The sequence below is a fragment of the Podarcis gaigeae genome (genome assembly GCF_964106915.1).
Source record: "Podarcis gaigeae genome assembly, chromosome: 4".
Lineage (NCBI taxonomy): Eukaryota > Metazoa > Chordata > Lepidosauria > Squamata > Lacertidae > Podarcis > Podarcis gaigeae.
The window spans coordinates 70,022,516-70,044,299 of NC_139677.1; the positions used below are offsets into that span (position 1 = coordinate 70,022,516).

At 42.7% G+C, this 21,784-nt stretch overlaps 1 long non-coding RNA gene across 1 annotated transcript in view; it reads left to right on the top strand.

Annotated features, from left to right (window-relative positions):
* LOC310843890 overlaps positions 1-21,784 on the top strand; it is a 435,627-nt gene that overhangs the window by 268,682 nt on the left and 145,161 nt on the right. The gene's annotated exons all lie outside the window — the stretch shown is intronic.

Sequence of the window (21,784 nt, forward strand, 5' to 3'; positions counted from 1 at the left end):
TAATGCTACTTTAAAAAATACCACTTTTTCACGGCTCTATTACCAGTTGTAAAGCACCCCTTGATTACAGTTGTGCTCTGAAGTATTTCGTGTTTTGCCGTTGGCTGCTGGGATCCATTTGGAAATGGAATCGATAAATTATGTGGAATACAGGATTCGAGACAGGCAGACAATCCATCCTTAGCCAAGCAGTTGTTGGCGGTGCAACTGGCAACAATCCCAGGAGCATTGCAGGGAGAAAAAGCCAACACAGCACAATGCCGAACAGGAGCGTTTTATTGGGGAGAATGAATGCAAGGTTGCATAAATGGGAACGTGTCGCCCTGCTATATCCTGACAAGCCAATTATGGTACAATCTGCCATAAATTTATTATAGAAAGCCTTTTATAGAATCAAATATCATCACAATGTGGATATCACAGGCCATCTACTCCACAACCCTTGGTCCTGAAATAAGATAACCTTTACTTAAGAAGGGGCAGTAAAGATAGGGCACCCAAGGCTATGTTTGAAATACAGGTGCTCCCACAAATATCTCAATCTGGATTTCTCTTTAGAGTCAGTTACTTGGCCTTGTTTCTAAAGATGAACTGGTGCATTAGAACAGGGGTAGGGAATCTTTGGTCCTCTTGATGCATCCCTATCACATTAGCCAGCACCTTTTGGAGGGCCATTGGTTTCCTATCCACATTAGAATGCACCCATTGTAATACAGTGTTTCCAAATGTAGCGTTATGGAATTAGGGGTGCATGATGGCCTAAGTTGTGAATCAAGCTAATGTCAGAATTTAATTAATGTTTGGGGTAGCAAAAGCTAGTATCTGTTGTGAAGTGATAGCTAGACTTGTTTGCATTTAAGCGTGTAATTAAGCTAAATCAGGATTAGCTTCTTGTTTGAGGTGTTTATTTAATCTTGTATTTAAAAACTATGTATTAGACATATTCTAACTCAAGGGCTGGCAACCTTTTTTCAGCCATGAGCCAGTCCACATTTTTTTTGGGGGGGGGGGATGAACAAATTCCTATGCTCCACAAATAACCCAGAGATGCATTTTAAATAAAAGGACACATTCTACTCATGTAAAAACACACTGATTCCCAGACCATCCGTGAGCCGGATTGAGAAGGCGATTGGGCCACATCCAGCCCCCAGGCCTTAGGTTGTTTACCCCTGTTCTAACTCCTAGCTAGTCTGATACATAGTTTTTAATGCAAGTTTAAGTAAACACCTCACACAGGAAGCTAATCTTAGATTCCAAGAAAACACAGCGTGTATTTTAGGCACACTTCCTGAGTTGTGCAATGGACACTGTAATCCTAACCAAATCGACAAGTGTTCATTAAGTCAGGCATCCGGATCGGGTGGGGATGAACCATTAGGAGATCAAAGCATCAAAAGAAAAAGCTTCTGGAATGCAAATGGAAGGAGCCCTCCCTCCCTCTGTAGATAAAGAGGGCTTATCTTAGGGAATAAGGGGTGATGAAACCAGGAATCAGAGAGGAACTGGTAAACTGAGCAAGAGAGGCTGCAGAGGAAGGATGCTGAAGCTGCAGTTACTATGGAGTAAGCTGGCACATTTTGGGTGCTGCTGCTGTGAGCCGCTTCATCAAAAGCGTCAGGTTGCATGTACAGTATGTGTAAAGCAACCATTTATCATAAAGACACTATAGCCTCCGTTGTGCCTAATTTTCAGAAGGAAACACAAACCCTGGGTGAGTGTCAAGACCCCTGGAATCTCATGCACCACTCAGCAGAGATTGAGGTGGCCTGTAACAGTAGCTTAGAGCACTCTGCATGCACAGTTCCCTGCAGTATTTTATTTCTTTGTGTCTCCTCCACTACAAACATCCACATGACGAATGTGCATGCGCCTAGGCATCCTGGAGGAATCTAATCTTTCTGAATTCCAATATAAAGAAGCTTGATCTGTGTTTTCTGGACTGGTGTATGGATTGGAAATTATCCACCGGCTTCTTCACAAATGTTCTGATGCTGTCCTTGGATTAAAAAATAAGTATGAAAATGCATTAAACATGTTTGTTTGCCATACAAAACCCCAGCAAAACAGATAGCTTTACCTTATCCAGTTGAGAATTGCATGCTTTGTCAGATTGCAAGACTTTTCCCCCAACTGGCTATTGCAGGTGGCTATTCAAGAGAAAGGTATTTTAGAGGCCATTCCAGCTGGCCAATTCATATGGGAGCTAGAATTCAACAGAAGGAACTTTATCAGTTTCAGTGAGTCTGGGATACTGCTCCGACTTGGTCTGTGCTGAATATTCTCCCACTTGAAGATAGAGATTTGTACATGTGTGAGAGTGCAAGAAGTCTGAAGGGGACTTTCAGCTGAATGTGCTTACAGATCTCCTTGCAGTTAGGACACCTACAAGCCCTCAAGGAGGTTTGTAAGTGCATTCAGCTCAATGCACTTCTCAGCTTTCTTCAACTTCCTGATCAACGTGGCATGATGTGAATATGCCTTCTCCTCCTCCTCAATGTAAGACTTTCATCACCCCCAAAGCTAAAAACTCTCCCCTCAAAAAATTCCTCTATTGTAACCAGCATGAACAAAACATTCCCACCCACCCCTTCACAGTGTGAATTTGTTCACCTCCAGCATGTTAGACCTTCCACTAAATCACTACATTTTGCATAAAAGAAACAAGCACAAGGTCAGTGTCCCCCGTCCCCCCAGTTTTGCTGTTAAACACAGGTCACTTCCAGACAACCTGTTTATTAAGCCTTCACTCTGATTCGTTTGCACAAACTTTGCTGGGAAGTTAGATGGCATCAGCTATTTACTGCAAATTCATTCTGACCTGTTTGTGGGCAGGTTAGATGACATTGCATTAAGCACACTTTCCTGTGAATTCCCCTATCATTTTTTCTTATCAACTTCTGGGAGAAGCAGGTTTCTTGCACCAGAGTCCCAAAGGAGCTTTAATTATGCAACCTGAATTTACCAGGATTAAGCGACCAAATCCCACTCAAAAATAGCAATAGACTGAAAGCACCCATAATAAATTGATAATGGAAAGTTTGCTGTACTGATGCCTGATACTGCCTCATGAGAGAGCTAGCTTTGCCCATTATTCCACTTAAGTCATAGTCTCTTTTGTCAGGGAAGCCCTTGTGCTTCCCTGGAGTTGCTTTATTTTATTTCTTTTGTTTTTGGCTGGGGGGTTTTGTGGGGGTTTTTTTTACCTGCTCACTGTGATATTTTGAGAGCAGGCAGATAATGATAAGTCAGCAAGAGTGGATTAAAAAAACAGCCTCTCTCTCAGGCTTCTAGGATGGGTTTGTAGCTCCTGAAATTGTCATTAGATGATTTACCCCACCTATGAATGCCTGAATAGAGTGCCCAGACACAGTATTTAATTAGTGTTTCAATTATCTTTTAAATATTTGCACATCAAGTTCAATAAAGAGCAGACAGCTGAGTTTTGAGACAAGTGACTGTGGCATCAGCAATTTCCCAAGGGATGGCTTATTTGAAGGTTAACAATTCAAGCAAAAGCCGTTAATCAGCATAAATACTTTTGGCTGGAGACATCCACACCAAGAACAAATGCCTGGCTCCTTTGATCTTAATGAACTAAGATGCATTTCACACATCACAGCAGCTGGCAGGTCCTAAACTGCAGCGGTTGCCAAGTGCGGTGGGGTCACATGGCTCTCAACAACATGCTGCCATTGCTAGATTGCCCACTGTGCTACTGAAATGCACCCGGGGCACTTTTTGGAAACATGAAATAATGCCAGGACAATCTCTGTAGCAGAGCATGGGCCGGGTGTGCGCCATCCATTCAGGAGTTAATGCTGTTTAACTCAACTGTGCAAACCTGCTCATCATGCATCCCAGTGATGTCACAGAGGGGAAGTGACATCGTTTGCACATGTGCCCCTCGCTAACCCAACCTGGAAGAACATGTCTATGTTGCAAACAGGAATGGCCCTATGCAAGTTTAAGCTTCTGGACTTCCTGCAAAGAATGTGAGGCGCTGTAATTGTTGGTGCCGGTAGTGATTGCCCTTTCAGTGAAATCCAGAGTTCTTCTGGATTTCCAAAAGAGAGGAAATGGCTGTTAAGGAGTAGTCCTATTTAGACATTATGTCTGACAAGGGAATAGCAACTTGAGTGGTGGGGCATTAAGAGGCACATACCAGTCTTGCCTCTAACCGTCCTGTCTTGATCTGGCGTAGTCTTCTAAGCATGTTTGGCTGAAAAATCTTAGCAGGAGGAAAAATGCTAACTCTTTTAAATACCTGTGTTCTTCTGGGAAGTGGCAGGTGTTCTAGATATGATACACGGATCGCGTTCTGTAAGGCAGCTGGAGAGAGAAGCATGAGATGCACTTTGTGAAATATCTTGTATAATGGTTAAATACACAGTTGCTTAAAGTCAGATTAAGGAAAACATTATGCCATTACCAATGAGGCCTGGAAGCCATTTACTGTATACAGATTAGCCAATTAATTATTTTATGGATGGATTGACAGTTGAAATGGGGCAGTGAGTTCAAGGCAAACTTTCAGTCTGAAACTCTTTGGGGCCTGGTGTGTTACCATACAAAAGAATGGAAGATAAGGATGCTCTTGCAATCTAATAATGAATTATAACATTTATTTAACTTTTTAGATTCTCCTGATGGTTCAATAATTTTTTTTAAAAGGCAGATGTTGAGGGTTTGGGAATATGAATATTTTCCTAAGCAATTAGGCAGAAGATTCATCAACAGAAGCCCTTTTCAGTTGAGTTAATTTCCCAAAAGCTTGATGCTGAACATCTCTTTGGAAATGCTGCCGGGAAACCTGTCAACTGCCAACATGGAAATAGACGCTGAACGTTTGGTAGATTCCACTAGATCTCCAGCAGCTGTGTGAAAGAGGCAAAAACAAATGGGTAAGAAAATACCATGAAAATACCAGGAAGAAAGTGTTGTTTGAATGCAGCCATTGTGAAAAAGAAAAGGAAGAAGACAAATGTTTGTCAGGAGTAGGCAAGAGGGCCTTTCTCTGTGGCTGCACACATGTTGTGGAAGTCTCTTCCCTATAAATCCAAATGGCAACCTCTATGCTGGTTTCCTGCAGTGCAAGAGTGGGGAGCCTCCAGGCTTTTCTATCTCACCAATAGGACTGCCTCCTCCTCAGGCAACATCCCTATCTCCTTAGCACCTTTGCTTCACCAGCTCTGTTCCACATCCTCTTCTGGTGCTTTTGCCTCACTGCATTGTGCCCTTGAGGTACAATGATACATCTTGTTTCCCTCAATGGAGAGTGTGTGCACATGGTTGTACACATCTGCAAATCCCCCTCTCTTTTGTCTCTGTCTCTGTCTCTCTCCACCATGGTCATGTGAGCCTCAGAATGTTGCCCAAGAGGGAATGCAGCTCTCAGATTCAGAATGTTTTCCCCACCCCACCTGTCAAAACGTATATTTCAACGGGCTTTTCTGTATCGCTTTTCACAGTCATTTATCTCAAGGTGGTTTGCAATACAATTTAAAATCAAAGCCAGAGCAATAAAATATACAATCAGACAAATAAAAAAATCAATAAAAATATTTATGCAATTGAACAATCAAATCAAAATAAATAGCAGAATAGGAAACTGATTTTCTCCGTCATCTGCTTTTATTTGCTACTCAGTCTGCTTTCAAATTTGCTTTATATATGGATTTGATCGTTTTTGGTGTTGTTTTTTAAATTGAATTTTATATTGGGTCACTCTGTATGGCAAGGCAGGATGTAAGGCTGTTTCAAATTAGCAAAGATCAAATTATAACAAAATGTTGGTCCAAAGGAGTTTGGTTGCATCTCATTCTCAGTCACCTGAATCCTTTTCAGATGTCATTGAAATGGGCTTGGTAGATAAAGAACAATGTCCTTTATGCAAGATACTCAATTCTTCTATGTTCTTTGTTGCCTGTGCATTTCAGGGTGACAGTTGTAATTCAGGAGTATTTATTATCCTATTTCCATCAACACATGGAAATGGTGGGCTTTTTTATTTTATTTTAATGTCCCAGATTAATGTACCAGCACATTTGAATTTCTAACCTCCCATTGCTAAGGGCAGGGAGCTATACCGAGAGGAGGAAATATGCCACTATAATTGCCAGGAGCAGAGGCATGGTGATAGATTCAGTATGGGATGGATTTTTGGTCTGCTAGCTCTGCGATCTTCTTGATGCAATAGAACTAAAACTGTAAGATATTTGTTTCCTGGGAAGAAATAAGTGGATGATGGAGTGAGGCAGAAGTAACAGAGAGTTTCTCCTTCAAGGAAGCACAATTTGTTAAAGACACCAGCCTGCTGAGTAGTGAAGAGACGGTTTATGTCAAAAGTACAATCCAAGATTGGAGGAATACATACAGACCAAGGCAGTGGGACCAGTTTTCAGAAATGTTTGTTTGTTTCCTCTTTTCAAGAGGTCTCAATCATACAGCACAATGACACAAACTTTGCAGGACTATACCTACCAGAGGTGGTTGCTGCATCTGAGTGGCCAGTTTAGCAGCACAGAGAGATGATGGAGCAGGATGATGTTGAAGCTTCACACTGCTCCTTGGAGTGCTGCAGAGATCTTCCCGATTTTGGCAACATCACAGAGCCACTGTTCCAAAGATTTGGTCATCATTCTCTCATCCCTAAAAGTTATTTTGATAACATTAAAAAGAACAATACTATAAAGACAGCAGATTACACCATCAACTCTCAACTTAGGCAGGAGTTATGTTCTGGGGACAGCGCATAAAGCCCAAATTGTGTATAGTCAAAACATTACCTGCACCTCCAAATACTCTCCCAAGGGGGCGGGGTGTATAGGCCAAGCACATAAAACTGAGTTTGCATAAGTTAAATGTGTGTAAGTTGCAATTTGGCTGGATACTGGTACCTTGGTTCTCAAACTTAATCCCCTCAAGAGTCCATTCCAAAACCAAAGCGTTCCAAAATCAAGGCATGCTTTCCCATAGAAAGTAATGCAAAATGGATTAATCCGTTCTACACTTTTAAAAACAACCCCTAAAACAGCAATTTAACATGAATTTTACTATGTAACGAGACCATTGATCCATAAAATGAAAGCAATAAACAATGTACTGCATCATCAATCATCAATCAGTAGCTGGATTGGGTTCCACACAGTCACAAAAACAAACCAAAAAGAGCCGCAAAAACAAAAACGCAATATAAATAGCAAAAACAGACAGACCTCAGTGTAACACTCCAAATGAAAGTGTGGCACTCAAATTGGAAGCGTAACACTCAAAATGGAGCACATTCGACTTCCAAAAAAAGTTCACAAACCGGAACACTTACTTGCAGGTTTGCAGTGTTTGGGTTCCAAGTTGTTTGAGTACCAAGGCATTTGAGAACCAAGGTACCACTGTACAGTCGTACCTTTGTTGTCGAACTTAATCCATTCCAGGAGTCCATTCGACAACCAAGGCATGGCTTCCAATTGGCTGCAGGAGCTTCCTTCACTCAATCGTATGGCCAACTATCGCCCGGTCTCAAATCTTCCATTCTTGGGCAAGGTGATTGAGCGCGTGGTTGCTGAACAACTCCAGGCACGCCTGGAGGATACGGACCATTTGGATCCCTTCCAATCGGGATTCAGGCCTCATCATGGGACTGAAACTGCCTTGGTCGCGCTGGTTGATGATCTCCGGTGAGCTAGGAACAAAGGTGAGAGTTGCTTCCTAGTTCTGCTGGATCTCTCAGCGGCCTTTGATACAATCAACCATAACATCCTTCTGGACCGTCTAGAGGGGCTGGGAGCTGGGGGCACTGTTATACAGTGGTTTCACTCCTTCCTCCTGGGCCATGTTCAGAAAGTGGTGGGGGGGGGATGAGTGTTCAGACCCCTGGGCCCTCACTTGTGGGGTGCCTCAGGGTTCCGTCCTCTCCCCCATGCTTTTTAACATCTATATGAAACCGCTGGGAGAGATCATCAGGGGGTTTGGACAGGGTGTCCATCAATATGCAGATGATACCCAGCTCTACTCTCTTTCAAATCAGAACCAGTGAAGGCGATGGAGGTCCTATGTGAGTGCCTGGAGGCAGTTGGAGGATGGATGGCGGCTAATGGATTGAAGTTGAATCCTGACAAGACAGAAGTACTGTTTTTGGGGGACAGGGGGCGGGCTGGTGTGGAGGACTCCCTGGTCCTGAATAGGGTAACTGTCCCCCTGAAGGACCAGGTGCGCAGCCTGGGAGTCATTTTGGACTCACAGCTGTCCATGGAGGCGCAGGTCAATTCTGTATCCAGGGCAGCTGTCTACCAACTCCACCTGGTACGCAGGCTGAGACCCTACCTGCCTGTGGACTGTCTCGCCAGAGTGGTGCATGCTCTGGTTATCTCCCACTTGGACTACTGCAATGCGCTCTACGTGGGGCTACCTTTGAAGGTGACTCGGAAACTACAACTAATCCAGAATGTGGCAGTTAGACTGGTGACTGGGGGCGGCCGCCGAGACCACATAACACCGGTCTTGAAAGACCTACATTGGCTCCCAGTACATTTCCAAGCACAATTCAAAGTGCTGGTGTTGACCTTTAAAGCCCTAAACGGCCTCGGCCCAGTATACCTGAAGGAGCGTCTCCACCCCCATCGTTCTGCCCGGACGCTGAGGTCCAGCGCTGAGGGCCTTCTGGCGGTTCCCTCATTGAGAGAAGCAAAGCTACAGGGAACCAGGCAGAGGGCCTTCTCGGTAGTGGCGCCCGCCCTGTGGAACGCCCTCCCATCAGATGTCAAAATGATAAACAACTACCTGACATTCAGAAGACATCTTAAGGCAGCCCTGTTCAGGGAAGTTTTTAATCTGTGATATTTTAGTGTATTTTTTGTTTCTATGGAAGCCGCCCAGAGTGGCTGGGGAAACCCAGCCAGATGGGCGGGGTACAAATAAATTATTATTATTATTATTATTATTATTATTATTATTATTATTATTATTATTATTATTATCATCATCATCATCATTATTGAAGCCACAGAAGCTGCATCAGACATTCGACTTCCGAAAAACGTTTGCAAACCGGAACACTCACTTCCAGGTTTGCAACATTCGAGAACCAAAAGGTCTGAGTACCAAGGTATTCAAGAACCAAGGTATGACTGTATATGAAGGTGCTATAACCTTGCAACTCATTTTAACAAAATCAGAGGTGTGAGGCGCTGAACATTTTCAGAATATAAGAAGAGCCTTCTGAATCAAGCCAATGGCCCACCTAGTACCACATCCTGGACTCACAGTGGCCAACCAGATCCTGCCAGAAGCAGGATTTGAGTACAAGAGCACTCTACCCTGCTGTGGTTCCTGCTAACTGGTATTCAGAAGCATTGCTGTCTTCTCCTTTGGAGGCAAAGCACACCTATCATGGCTAGTAGCCATCAATTGTCCTCTCCTCCATGAATTTGCCTAATCTTCTTTTAAAGCCACCAAGGTTGGTTGCCATCTCTGCTAGCTGTGGGAGTGAGGTCCGCAGTTCTGCAGTTAACTATGTGCTGCATGACAAAGTATTTTCGTTTCTGTGTCCTGAATCTTCTAATATTAATCCTCAATGGATGTTAATGAGTTGTGGTGTTTAATGAGAGAGGGGAAACTTTTATCTTTCCACTTTCTCCATGACATACAAAAACTTTAATTAAGTCACCTCTTCTCAGACTTTGCTCTAGCAATCTGCTTCGATACCCACTGCTTCCATTTGTTGGGAGTCAGGGCTATAACTTTTGTTTTACTTTTGATTCAGCAATGTCCAGCAATCATATTGTCAAAGGAAAACACCGTCTCATTTTCTTTCCCACATACCTCTAAATTGGGGGTGGGGGATAGCACAGACAGCAGCTTGCAAAGTTTGTTCAATTTTTGGTTCAAATAGAATTCAGCAGGATAGCTTATTTAATTAACAGAGGCTTTAAAATATGCAAATCAAGAAGCAGTAATCCTCAAATTTTATGTGAAACTTGATACACCTGAAAATGTGAATATTTGACTTGGTCCTTTTTGTCACTGTTTGCTCAACCTCCTGCTAAGGACCTTGAGGTTTTAGAGCACATCATATTTTGCTGGAATTGTGCTAGATCCTGTCTATGTGCTAATGAAATGCCACCATCTCCCATGCTGCCCAACTATAGACATTAAGTAGGGGATGTGGATCCAGTACCTGCCATAGGAGGCAATGTCACCTGTGAAAGGTTCAGTAAATTTGTTGTTGTTGTTTAGTCATTTAGTCGTGTCCGACTCTTCGTGACCCCATGGACCAGAGCATGCCAGGCACTCCTGTCTTCCACTGCCTCTTGCAGTTTGGTCAGACTCATGTTTGTAGCTTCGAGAACACCGTCCAACCATCTTATCCTCTGTCGTCCCCTTCTCCTTGTGCCCTCAATCTTTCCCAACATCAGGGTCTTTTCCAGGGAGTCTTCTCTTCTCATGAGGTGGCCAAAGTACTGGAGCCTCAGCTTCACAATCTGTCCTTCCAGTGAGCACTCAGGGCTGATTTCCTGAAGAATGGATACGTTTGATCTTCTTGCAGTCCATGGGACTCTCAAGAGTCTCCTCCAGCACCATACTTCAAAAGCATCAATTCTTCGGCGATCAGCCTTCTTTATGGTCCAGCTCTCACTTCCATACATCACTACTGGGAAGACCATGGCTTTAACTATACGGACCTTTGTTGGCTAGGTGATGTCTCTGCTTTTTAAGATACTATCTATGTTTGCCATCGCCTTTCTCCCAAGGAGCAGGGGTCTTTTAATTTCATGACTGCTATCACCATCTGCAGTAATCATGGAGCCCAAGAAAGTAAAATCTCTCACTACCTCCATTTCTTCTCCTTCTATTTGCCAGGAGGTGATGGGACCAGTGGCCATGAGCTTCGTTTTTTTATGTTGAGTTTCAGACCATATTTTGCGCTCTCCTTTTTCACCCTCATTACAAGGTTCTTTAATTCTGCCTCACTTTCTGCCATCAAGGTTGTGTCATCAGCATATCTGAGGTTGTTGATATTTCTTCCGGCAATCTTAATTCCAGCTTGGGATTCATCCAGCCCAGCCTTTCGCATGATGAATTCTGCATATAAGTTAAATAAGCAGGGAGACAATATACAGCCTTGTCGTACTCCTTTCCCAATTTTGAACCAATCAGTTGTTCCATATCCAGTTCTAACTGTAGCTTCTTGTCCCACATAGAGATTTCTCAGGAGACAGATGAGGTGATCAGGCACTCCCATTTCTTTAAGAACTTGCCATAGTTTGCTGTGGTCGACACAGTCAAAGGCTTTTGCATAGTCAATGAAGCAGAAGTAGATGTCTTTCTGGAACTCTCTAGCTTTCTCCATAATCCAGCGCATGTTTGCAATTTGGTCTCTGGTTCCTCTGCCCCTTCGAAATCCAGCTTGCACTTCTGGGAGTTCTCTGTCCACATACTGCTTAAGCCTGCCTTGAAGAATTTTAAGCATAACCTTGCTAGTGTGTGAAATGAGTGCAATTGTGCAGTAGTTGGAGCATTCTTTGGCACTGCCCTTCTTTGGGATTAGGATGTAGACTGATCTTGGTTCAGTAAATACCCCCTGAAAAAAATTCACTGTGCACAAGAGTCTGTTTGCTCTTCCTGCTCAGTTCCTGTCTGCCCTGGCTTGGTCATTCTTACATTCAACACTTCCCCATTAACCATAACTACATTCCACCAATTCCACTGGATCAGACACCCTCTTTATGTTCTGTTCTGTTCTGTTCTGTTCTGTTCTGTTCTGAACAGAGGAAAGGGGCAGAGAGCTTCTCTCTATGAGTGAGCATGGTGGCTGCTTTTGTATGTGGCCTTATTTTCCACTGAGAGTGGGCATTCTCTGTATCATTCTACAGCACTGTCTCTCTTTCTCCTTTTTTAATAATATTTTTTATTAGTTTTATATAATACAGAAAAAAGAATAAAGAACGTATTGTAAAAGTAAAAAAGAAAGGTTACAAATTTTTCTTACTCCTTTTTCCAAATCTGTTGGACCTCCCCACGTCCCCCCAACCCTGCATTCACTGTGATACATAACGTCTGCAATTTGTTAACTTGTTTCAATACTTATTATATCTTCCTTTTTATCATGTTACCCAATTTCAAATGTAATATAACCCAAATCATGTACATTTTCATCCTAACACAATAAAGTTGTTTCACTATTCTATCTCTGACTCCTTGTACCTTAATTTCCATTTCTTTAATTTAACATTACTGAAGCTAGAATTTCCTAGAGGGTGCGTTTTTTAACATTCATACAACTTATAATGTTTTTCCAAATAGTCTTTAAATTTTCTCCAATCCTCCTCAAATGTTTCTTCTCCCAAGTCTCGGATTCTGCCAGTCATTTCGGCCAGTTCCATATAGTCCATCAACTGCGTGTGCCATTCCTCCAGTGTGGGTAAATCTTGTGTCTTCCAATATTTTGCAATCAAAATCCTTGCTGCTGTAGTAGCATACATAAAAAAAGTTCTATCCTTCTTAAACACTCTCCGGTCCACCATACCCAGAAGGAAGGCCTCTGGTTTCTTAGGTAAGGTAAATCTCAGTACCTTTTTTAATTCATTATGGATCATTTCCCAGAAGGCCTTCACCTTCGGGCAGGTCCACCAGAGGTGAAAGAATGTCCCTTCCGCCTCTTTACATTTCCAACATTTATTATCAGACAGGTGATATATCTTAGCAAGCTTGACTGGGGTCATGTACCACCGGTATATCATTTTCATAATGTTTTCCTTCAAGGCACTACATGCCGTAAATTTCATTCCGGTGTTCCATAACCTTTCCCAGTCTTCAAACATAATGTTATGCCCCAAATCCTGCGCCCACTTTATCATGGCGGATTTGACTGTCTCATCCTGAGTATTCCATTTAAGCAGCAGGTTATACATTCTCGAAAGTAGTTTACTTTTTGGTTCTAACAATTCTGTCTCTAGTTTCGATTTTTCCACCTGGAATCCAACCTTCTTATCTACTTTAAAGACCTCTTGAATTTGTGCATAATGCAACCAATCTCGCACCTTGTTTTTTAGTTTTTCCAAGCTCTGCAACCTCCAATTGTCTCCAATCTTTTCAATGATTTCCCCATATTTAGGCCAATTGGCTTCCATATTAGGTCTCTTACATGCCTTGGCCCCCACCGGTGAGAGCCACCTCGGAGTCTTACTCTCCAATAAGTCTTTATATTTTGTCCAGACCATTAAAATTGCTCTCCTAACAATGTGGTTTTTAAACAATTTGTGCACTTTAACCTTGTCATACCACAAATATGCATGCCACCCAAAAGCATTGTCAAACCCTTCCAGATCTAGGACATCAGTGTTTTCCAGTAAAATCCAATCTTTCAACCAGCAGAAGGCTGCAGCTTCGTAATATAACCTCAAGTCTGGCAGGGCAAATCCCCCTCTTTCTTTCGCATCAGTTAGTATCTTAAACTTTATTCGGGGCTTTTTGCCCTGCCAAACAAACTTAGAGATATCCTTCTGCCACTTTCCAAAACATTCCACCTTGTCCACGACCTGTAGGGTCTGAAACAAAAATAGCATTTTTGGCAATACATTCATCTTTATAGCTGCTATTTGGCCCAACAAGGAAAGTTTCAATCTCTTTCTCCTCTTCTGCAGCCATTTTGTGTTATGTAAAGTTCTAGAACAAACTACTCCATAATTAGCCACTAGTCCATGATAGAGCATGTCCCTTTTTAATTCAAAGTACCAAGCAAGTAAGGAACAGGCACCCCCTCAATATAATGCTAAAATAAAGTTATGGTAATTTAGAAGACAACTGCTAGATAGGAAATCTCTCCAGCAATGGAGGTTGGTTGATTTGGGCAAATGGGTTTTTGGCCCACCAGCCTTGTTCTGCCCTCAGCCAGCCTCCACCTGCCTACTTTCTTACTTGCATCCAGTCCAGGGTGTGGAAGTGGCTGCCAGATTCTTTCTCCTCAATCTTGGTGCTGCCCCTTGTAGAACTCAGTACGGAGGAGGATGGGGGCAAAATTGGAATTAGTTGGCTCTGCTTCCACCTAGTGCTGATCTTCCTGTCTTCTTCCCTATCCATTTCAATGGACACCAGCCACCCTGCTCTCTTGTGCTCCTCCCCATTGCAAAATTCAGGTGAAAGTTCAGATCTATGAAAAGAGGTTTAAAGATCCAGTAGGCGTCAAGTCCCATCATGTTTCCAGTGAAGTCAACAAGATCAACATGGGAACCTGTAGGCCACTTGTTTGCCATAACATAGATTTGACCTTCTCCACGGTCCCCATCGGATAATACTAGGAGGCAGAGATGTTCTGGTCTATACTAGGAAAGCTGTGTCAAGTCTGGTAGCCTCCAGACCCAGCTGTACTTTGGTCAATGTCATTGGGAGACTATGTCAATCCGGAGACTGGAACAAGTACATCATTAACCTGAGCCTGAGATCTTGGGCTGCTCCTGCCAATCAATGTGCTAAGTAGCCCCATGGACTAAATCACTAGAGCTTTCTATAGAAGTGTGACGGAAGGTCACCACTTTGCTCTGTATAACAAGAGCAGCCCTGCTATCACATGTCCTGCGAGATCTACAAGTTAGCTTTTGTCTGAGATCCGTCATTTTGCTTCAAAGAATCATCTTGATTCCATTCATGTTTTAAATGCCACATATTTGACATATATCAGCCACTAAGCTGGGCTGAATGGAGAGCACACACTTCAAAGCCAAACATAAAAATGTATTTTCTAAAGCGAGAATATCAAAGCTTGCACACAGATACAGAAGTTTCATTTTGTCTGACGTTTGGGGCGGAAACTTCTGCTCGCTCTATCTCTTTTAAAAAATGGATTCTCATATTTAAATCTTTTCTAGATCAGCAATATATTTGCAAGAGTGTGTCCCCCCCCCCCGTTTTTTTAAAGGAGGAAGAGGGATAGAGAGGGAGACAGTTAAATATCAGCAAAGAGTTTTTAATTGACACCATAGCTTCAAGAAACTGTTTACACATAGGAAACTGCTTGGATGAGAGAGAATGGAATTGCTGGCACCAAATCTTTTTCCATAGTGCTCTAATTGACTTTGGATCGGGTCAAAGCAATAATTCATGTAATTACAAATCCTCTGATGTTGCCCAGAGTTACCTGATTGGGGAAAATGCTTTTTGTTTCTGTGAATACCCTTCCTAAGAAAGCTGAATGAAAAAGGTATAGAGGCATTGAGATATTTAAGGGGTAAACTAGACATTTGCTAAATATTTAGCATGCAGTTATGGATCTATAATTTTTTTCTTAATCACAGGCATTATGGTGCTAGGGGAATCCTTATTGAGAAGGCAGAATGTGTATGGGGAGAATTATCTTCTCTCTCTCCCCCCCCCCCCACACAAAATGGTCAGAACAAAGGTTACCCCCATTCCACATGTGACTAAGATCCTTAGTAGGGAAAGTCCTGTTAGCATCAATGGCGAAAGAAACTATTAAGTCCCCTGCCCATTGCACTGCCCTTCCAATAAGGGTTGCTATGCACACCCCCCCCCCTAGTGTGAGATAGCTAGATGCTATGCACCTAGAAAATATCTAGTTTGGCCCTAAGTTTTCATGTCTTCCTGCAGGATCAATAGAATGTGCTCTTGGACTAGTAGAATTCTTTAACTACAAAGAGGCCAGACATAGCCTGGGCTTTAGTTAGACATGCACCATGTCTTGCATAGTTATTTCTAAACAAAGGGAGAGGGGCACATTTTACATGTTAACAACTCAAGGAGGTGATTACGGAACATTAAAAAGCCAGTTCATCTTTGCGGAGCAACTCTCCCAGTCCCTGTCTGGGCAGATTTAGCATTCTGTTAGTTCATTGCTTTTGCTTTTAAGCCACAATGACTTTTGTTTAGATCTTGAAGGTCACAGCTTCAAAGCACAGAGCTACAATCACAGTAAGACACACAGGCTTAAGCAGCACAAATATTGAAAGGGCAAATATGGGGGGGGGGGAGAGTTTGTGTTCTCTTGTGTCTCCTTTTATTTGTAGCAAATGCATTTGAATTCCTGAAACAAAAGGTGGCAGAGAAATTAAATGTGCTTATGGAACACTTAATAAGCAGCAGTGCTCCTGAGGTATTGCTGTTTATCATCCACCAGCAATACTTTGTGGCTATCATCACAGCTTGGACACATGTTTGTTCACTAAGCAGTACAATGATGAGGTTAGTTACAAGCAGATAACAGCAGCTGGTGCTGTTCTTGCTAGAAATCTGTACACAGCATGCTTTCCAATGTCATTCAGCCATCATCTGTGATTCTGGGAGTACACACCCTAATCATATCTGTTATGGGTGAAACTAGATATGATGTCAATCAGCAATTGCATGATTTGGCAATTAGCAATTGTGTTGTCCCACTTTACACACACACGGGGGTGGTACATCTGCATATTAGTAGTCTTACTACTGTAAACAGAGCTCACTTTTCCTGCAATCCTCTTGATGCTTATGGTGATGTCACAAGCCTTAATTTTATATTTTTAATTCTGAGCAACGAAATGTGTCTGATTTGCTCAGGATCCAAAAAAATCTAGTCTGCCTGTGAAATGACTTTGCGATGCACTTTTGCAGACCCTGCAAATGTCCCTGTTTTAGAGAAGCCATCCCAGTTTCTGATTTGATCCCAGAATGTCCCGCATTTCCTTAGAATGTCCCTATTTTCATTGGAGAAATGTTGGAGGGTATGGAGTTATCCAACCCCTGAGCCATCTGAAGGCAATCCTGTATAGGAATGTTTTTTTAAAAAAAAAATGTTTAATTTTTTTAATGTATTTATATATGTTGGAAGCTGCCCAGAGTGGCTGGGACAACCCAATACGATGTGTGGGGTATAAATAGTAAAATTATCATTATGGAATGGGACATCCCTATTTTCATCAGATAAATGTTGGGGGGTATACTTTTGTTCCCCTTATCAAGATGGTGAGAAGAACTGCTAATAAGGCTAAGGCATGCAATGCTCTTTTAACATACGGTAAATTTAATTCTGATAGGAGAAAAAAAGCAACTTGATTATTCTGGGCAAGTTATTTTGATTCCAGCCGTTGGTGTGAAAAGGCACTTTCTACTTCTGCTTAATGATGAGATTTTAAACTACTTTGGACAGGCATGCAAAGCTAAAACTTAGTCAGCGTATTCAAATTTATCAGCTACTTTATGGATTTAGATGTATTGTTAATTGCCCAGCATCAAGCTGCCAGAACGGGAGAAAGTCAAACAAAACTGGGTTTGTAGCTTTTGGGGTTGAGAGGATTTGCTTTTTTAAAAAAGCCACGGAACTGTCCAAGGTGCTGCCAGCTATTCAGAGCCAGCTGCACGAGAAACAACCAGTGCCAGAATCTCTGTATATCAGGGGTGGGGAATCTCAGGCTCAGGGGTGCTTGAGACTCTCTCCAGACCACACCTACTCCTTTGGTCACAATTTTATCATCAGCCTTGCACTGTGCTCTCCTCAAGTGCCTTTGGCTGTCTGGAGTGTGTCCTTGAGCTGTGATAATGCCTCTTGCTTGCCTGGATGGAGGATGGAGTGAGGCAAGGAAGAAGGGCTACCCCTATGCTATCCACATAATCAGTTATCAGTAATCAATATATTCAATATATATCCATATATGTTCGCACATAATCAGGGCTTACAGTATTTTATAATCCATTTTGAATCAAAGGGAAGCTGTGCCTTAGCTAATTGCAAACTGCTTGAAACAGCAAAAGTTAGGAGCCGACCTTTCCCCTACAAACATCTGTGTACCCTGGACAAGGGGAAGAAGTGAATCAGAGATTCTGGTACAAAATCCCCTCAGATACAGGCTAAATTAATCCACAGAACAGGAAGAGCAAAACCGCAAAATGTCCAAGCTCCCTGTCCTGTCATAACTAGGGGAAAGGTTAGACAGAGCATCACTGAAAGCATCGGAAAGCAGAACTAGAACCCTGTGCTTGACCAGTGCTTGACCAGGGTCGGGTAGCGTGACAAGAGCTTGCTGATTGGCTGATTCTCGCTGACAATATTGTGAGTCCCTCATGATTGTCTCATGATCTATGATTTGCTGTGATCTGCTCAGGTATAAGACCTCTGGATTTCTATCAATCGGGGTCCCAGTTCCTTTTGGAAGAGATTCCAAACTGGGTCCCTATTGCCTGGCAATAAACTTCACCTTCTTATTCTCCATTGCTGAGTCTGCCTGATCCTTATTTTGACACCAAGCGAGTACCCACTTGCGATCACTTGCTTCAGAGAGGGGTGGAGAAACCTCTGGCATTGGCATGGCTGTAAATGTCACTGGCTGTATGAAGAACTACACCCATTGCTCTATTTACCTTTTGCCATCCAGCCACTGGCATGTAGCTCCTGGAAGGTTGCACACTGGGGAATGTGGCCTTCTGCTTGAAAAAGACTCCCTATGGCTGCTGTATAGTGTAAGGTACATCATCTGGTTGTAAAGTGTAAGGCTCATCACAGACCCATGAAGGGAGTCACGTGTCCCCTTTTCTGGCTGCCAAATTGAGGAGGCAACTGTAATCATTGCACTATCCAGAAGTCTATTTTTCATTAGACAGTGATGGTGGGACTCTGTTCCTCTGCTGCAAACCAGTCCCAGAAAAACCTGCTGCTGACCAAGGAATTACGGTAGATGTCACACCCCTATGCTAGGACACAGGTTCAGATTAGAGAGGGTGGCTATTTGGTCCCTTCTAACTCAGTGATTCTACATTACTTGAAATAGTGTTATGCAAATAGGTCTAGTTGAAACTTAGAAAGACAGCTTGAACATCTTTAGCAGCTCTTACTTCAATGCACTCTGCTCCCAGCCTCTCCTATTACTTCTGGTTCCCTAGAGCTTCCACAGAAGAGGACACCACCATTGCAGCTGCTGCTCATGACCTTCCAATATAGCAGAGGTCGTTGCAAGGTATGCTAAGAATGCCTTCATAGTGAAAGAAGCCAACCAATGCTGGATGTATACTGAATGTCTGGGGCTTTTGGATATTCTGAAACATGTGCTAGCTTGCACTAGCACAGAAATGGTCAGATGGTCATCATTCCTACATTCCTACATCCCGCTAGGCCCAAAACTAAATTGTACGTGATACCTAGGGTTAAGTACTTAATTCATTCTGGAGGTCCGTTCTTATCCTGAAACTGTTCTTAACCTGAAGCACCACTTTAGCTAATGGGGCCTCCTGCTGCTGCTGCACCACCGGAGCACAATTTCTGTTCTCATCCTGAAGCAAAGTTTTTGACCCGAGGTAATATTTCTGGGTTAGCAGAGTCTGTAACCTGAAGCGTATGTAACCCGAGGTGCCGCTGTACTGTATTTCTCAGTCTAGACAGTCTCCAACAGCGCTTTACAGTTTGGGACAATTTGTAAATACAGCCAAGGCTCCCATCATTTGATGTGCAAACACTTACCAAGTTCCGAGACAGCAGATGATGATGATGATGATTTTGGGGAGGGAGGGGGAGGACCCAAACTTAAGAACAAGGCAGACATACTTTCTACATACAAACTCAAAGGTGAAATTTGAAAAAAAAAAATCATAATTCAAGAACTCTCATTTCATACTCTTCCTCCAAGGAGTGTGTACATGGTCCTGGCTATTTCCATTGTATCATCACAATACCTCTGCGAGGTAGGCTAAACTGAAAGAACATGATTGGCTTATGGCGACCCAGCAAGCTTTTTGCCTGAGTTGGGAACTGAACCATGTCATGAAAACCAACTCTGATTTGATTGTTGGGTCACTTGAAAGGGGTGCCAACTTGAATAAAATATTGGGGAGGGGCATCCTGTATAATCGGTCACATGATGTAGCACGTGCACACCATTGGAATGGAAAATGCCCATCAACTTTGGGTGGGTCCCAGCCCCATCAAATATTTTAGGAGGGAGTCAAAGAGACCTCAGCCCCTAGGAGTTGACTCCTATGGTCACTTGTGTTTTCTTACTGCTCATTCACTGTTGTATTTTAGTCAACTGATTGCATTGCTTTTAATTTATATGATAAAATTGTAGTCTGGTGGCAATCTGTCTGTGCTATGCACAGCAAAAGAACTGTATGGGCCTTCTCCCATTTTGTCTAAGAAAGATGGAAATATTATTCTAACTAGGGCTGATCATAAAATGCCTCCCCTCCTTCGCAATCCCATTCTCAGGGTGAGGTGGTGTGGTGCCAATTTCTGCACATCTGTGGGTGGGCTGGAGAAATTCCTCTGGGAACTTGTGTGGGTAGGGGAGTTATACTTTTAGTTGTCCTGTTATGGTTTTAAATACATTAGAAATGCTTCTGCGGTATATGAAATCGTGTGCAGTCTTTCCTTTAATGCCTCCGGTCAAGTATAAACTCTTTATCTTTTCTTCATAAACTAACTTTCATTTCTACAATATTGTCCCATTAGTTTTCTCAAAGTATGCCAGCCTTTTCTTGATGTTATATGAAACAGTACTAAATGGTGTGAGTGAATAATGAATGTTTAGCTTCCAGTAGCGGAGGAATGAAGTCTGCTACCAGGAACAACGCAACAGGCTTGGTATTTCAACATTGCAAAACAAAACTGCCTCAAGACACACTTCAAAGCCTGAGATGCCTAATCTCCTTGGAGCTACAAGAAACAGCTTCCAACCAGGCCCCTGAAAGTGTGACCTCAGCCTGGAAGACACTCCCCAATCCCCAAGATTACCACATATCTAATCACTGGTGTAGAAGATAAGAAGGAGAATGAAAGGAGGAGGCCTGAGGACCTGATCTTCTGATAGCTGGGAGGGACATGCATGAGAGGCTGGGCAATAGAGAACATCTTTTGGTCAAGATGGGGTAGGCATCAGCTGGGAGGCCATTGTGAGATCCTGGTGATGGGTCACTGTTTTCATTGAGGAGGCTCTTATGTTCTTAACTGCAGATCAAACTGAAGATGGGGAGGGAATTGAAAAATAGAGAGAAATAGAAATTGATAGCTTTCATAGAATCATAGAATTGTGGAGCTGGAAGAGACCCTGAGAACCATCTAATTCAACCCCCTGCAGCTGCCCCATATGGGAATCAAACCTGCAACCTTGGCGTTATCAGCACTACACTCTAACCAGGCCCCCTCCCCAACTCCTCACTGCTAATAAAAGAAAAGTAAGAACCATATTTCTACACTTTCTCCACCTCGTTTATTTTTTGCTTCTCCACTGCTGTTGAGAACGTGCCCAAAAGGTTCATCTTTGTATATTTGCCTCAGTCCTGACTCCAACCTTCCTTGGTGACCGTTTTCTGCATCCCATTTACAGAACCATCACTTCTTGCACTTTCTTTGTTGGGACAAGGAGCAGGCCCTTTGCTTCTTCTTGGAGGAGGCCACTATCTCGGATTTCAAACCTGGGTAAGATCAAGTGACAAAGTGGCAGTAACAAGAAAGTCACTCATTTTTAGCCAACTTTCCAAAGTGAAAACGTGGGTGTCAAATCTCTCAGATCAGTCATCTATCCACTAATTAGTACCATTCTGAGATCTAAAGAAAAGGCCTTCAAGGCAATAATGCCTTTGCTAAATTCTGAAGATGAATTTCCCCCCTATAGCTGGGGAGTTTGAGCGGAAATGCTGAACCAAAGCTTTAGGCTTCAAAGCTTAAGTGTGCATTAATTAATGTGAATGAAAAACATCTTCAGAAAATTATGTCAATTTACTGACCATATTAAAGGGAGGGGAGGGGGAGAGACAGATAGACTTTTCATTTTTGGTCAGTTTTGAAGAAATTCCCACAGCAGCAAAAACTCTG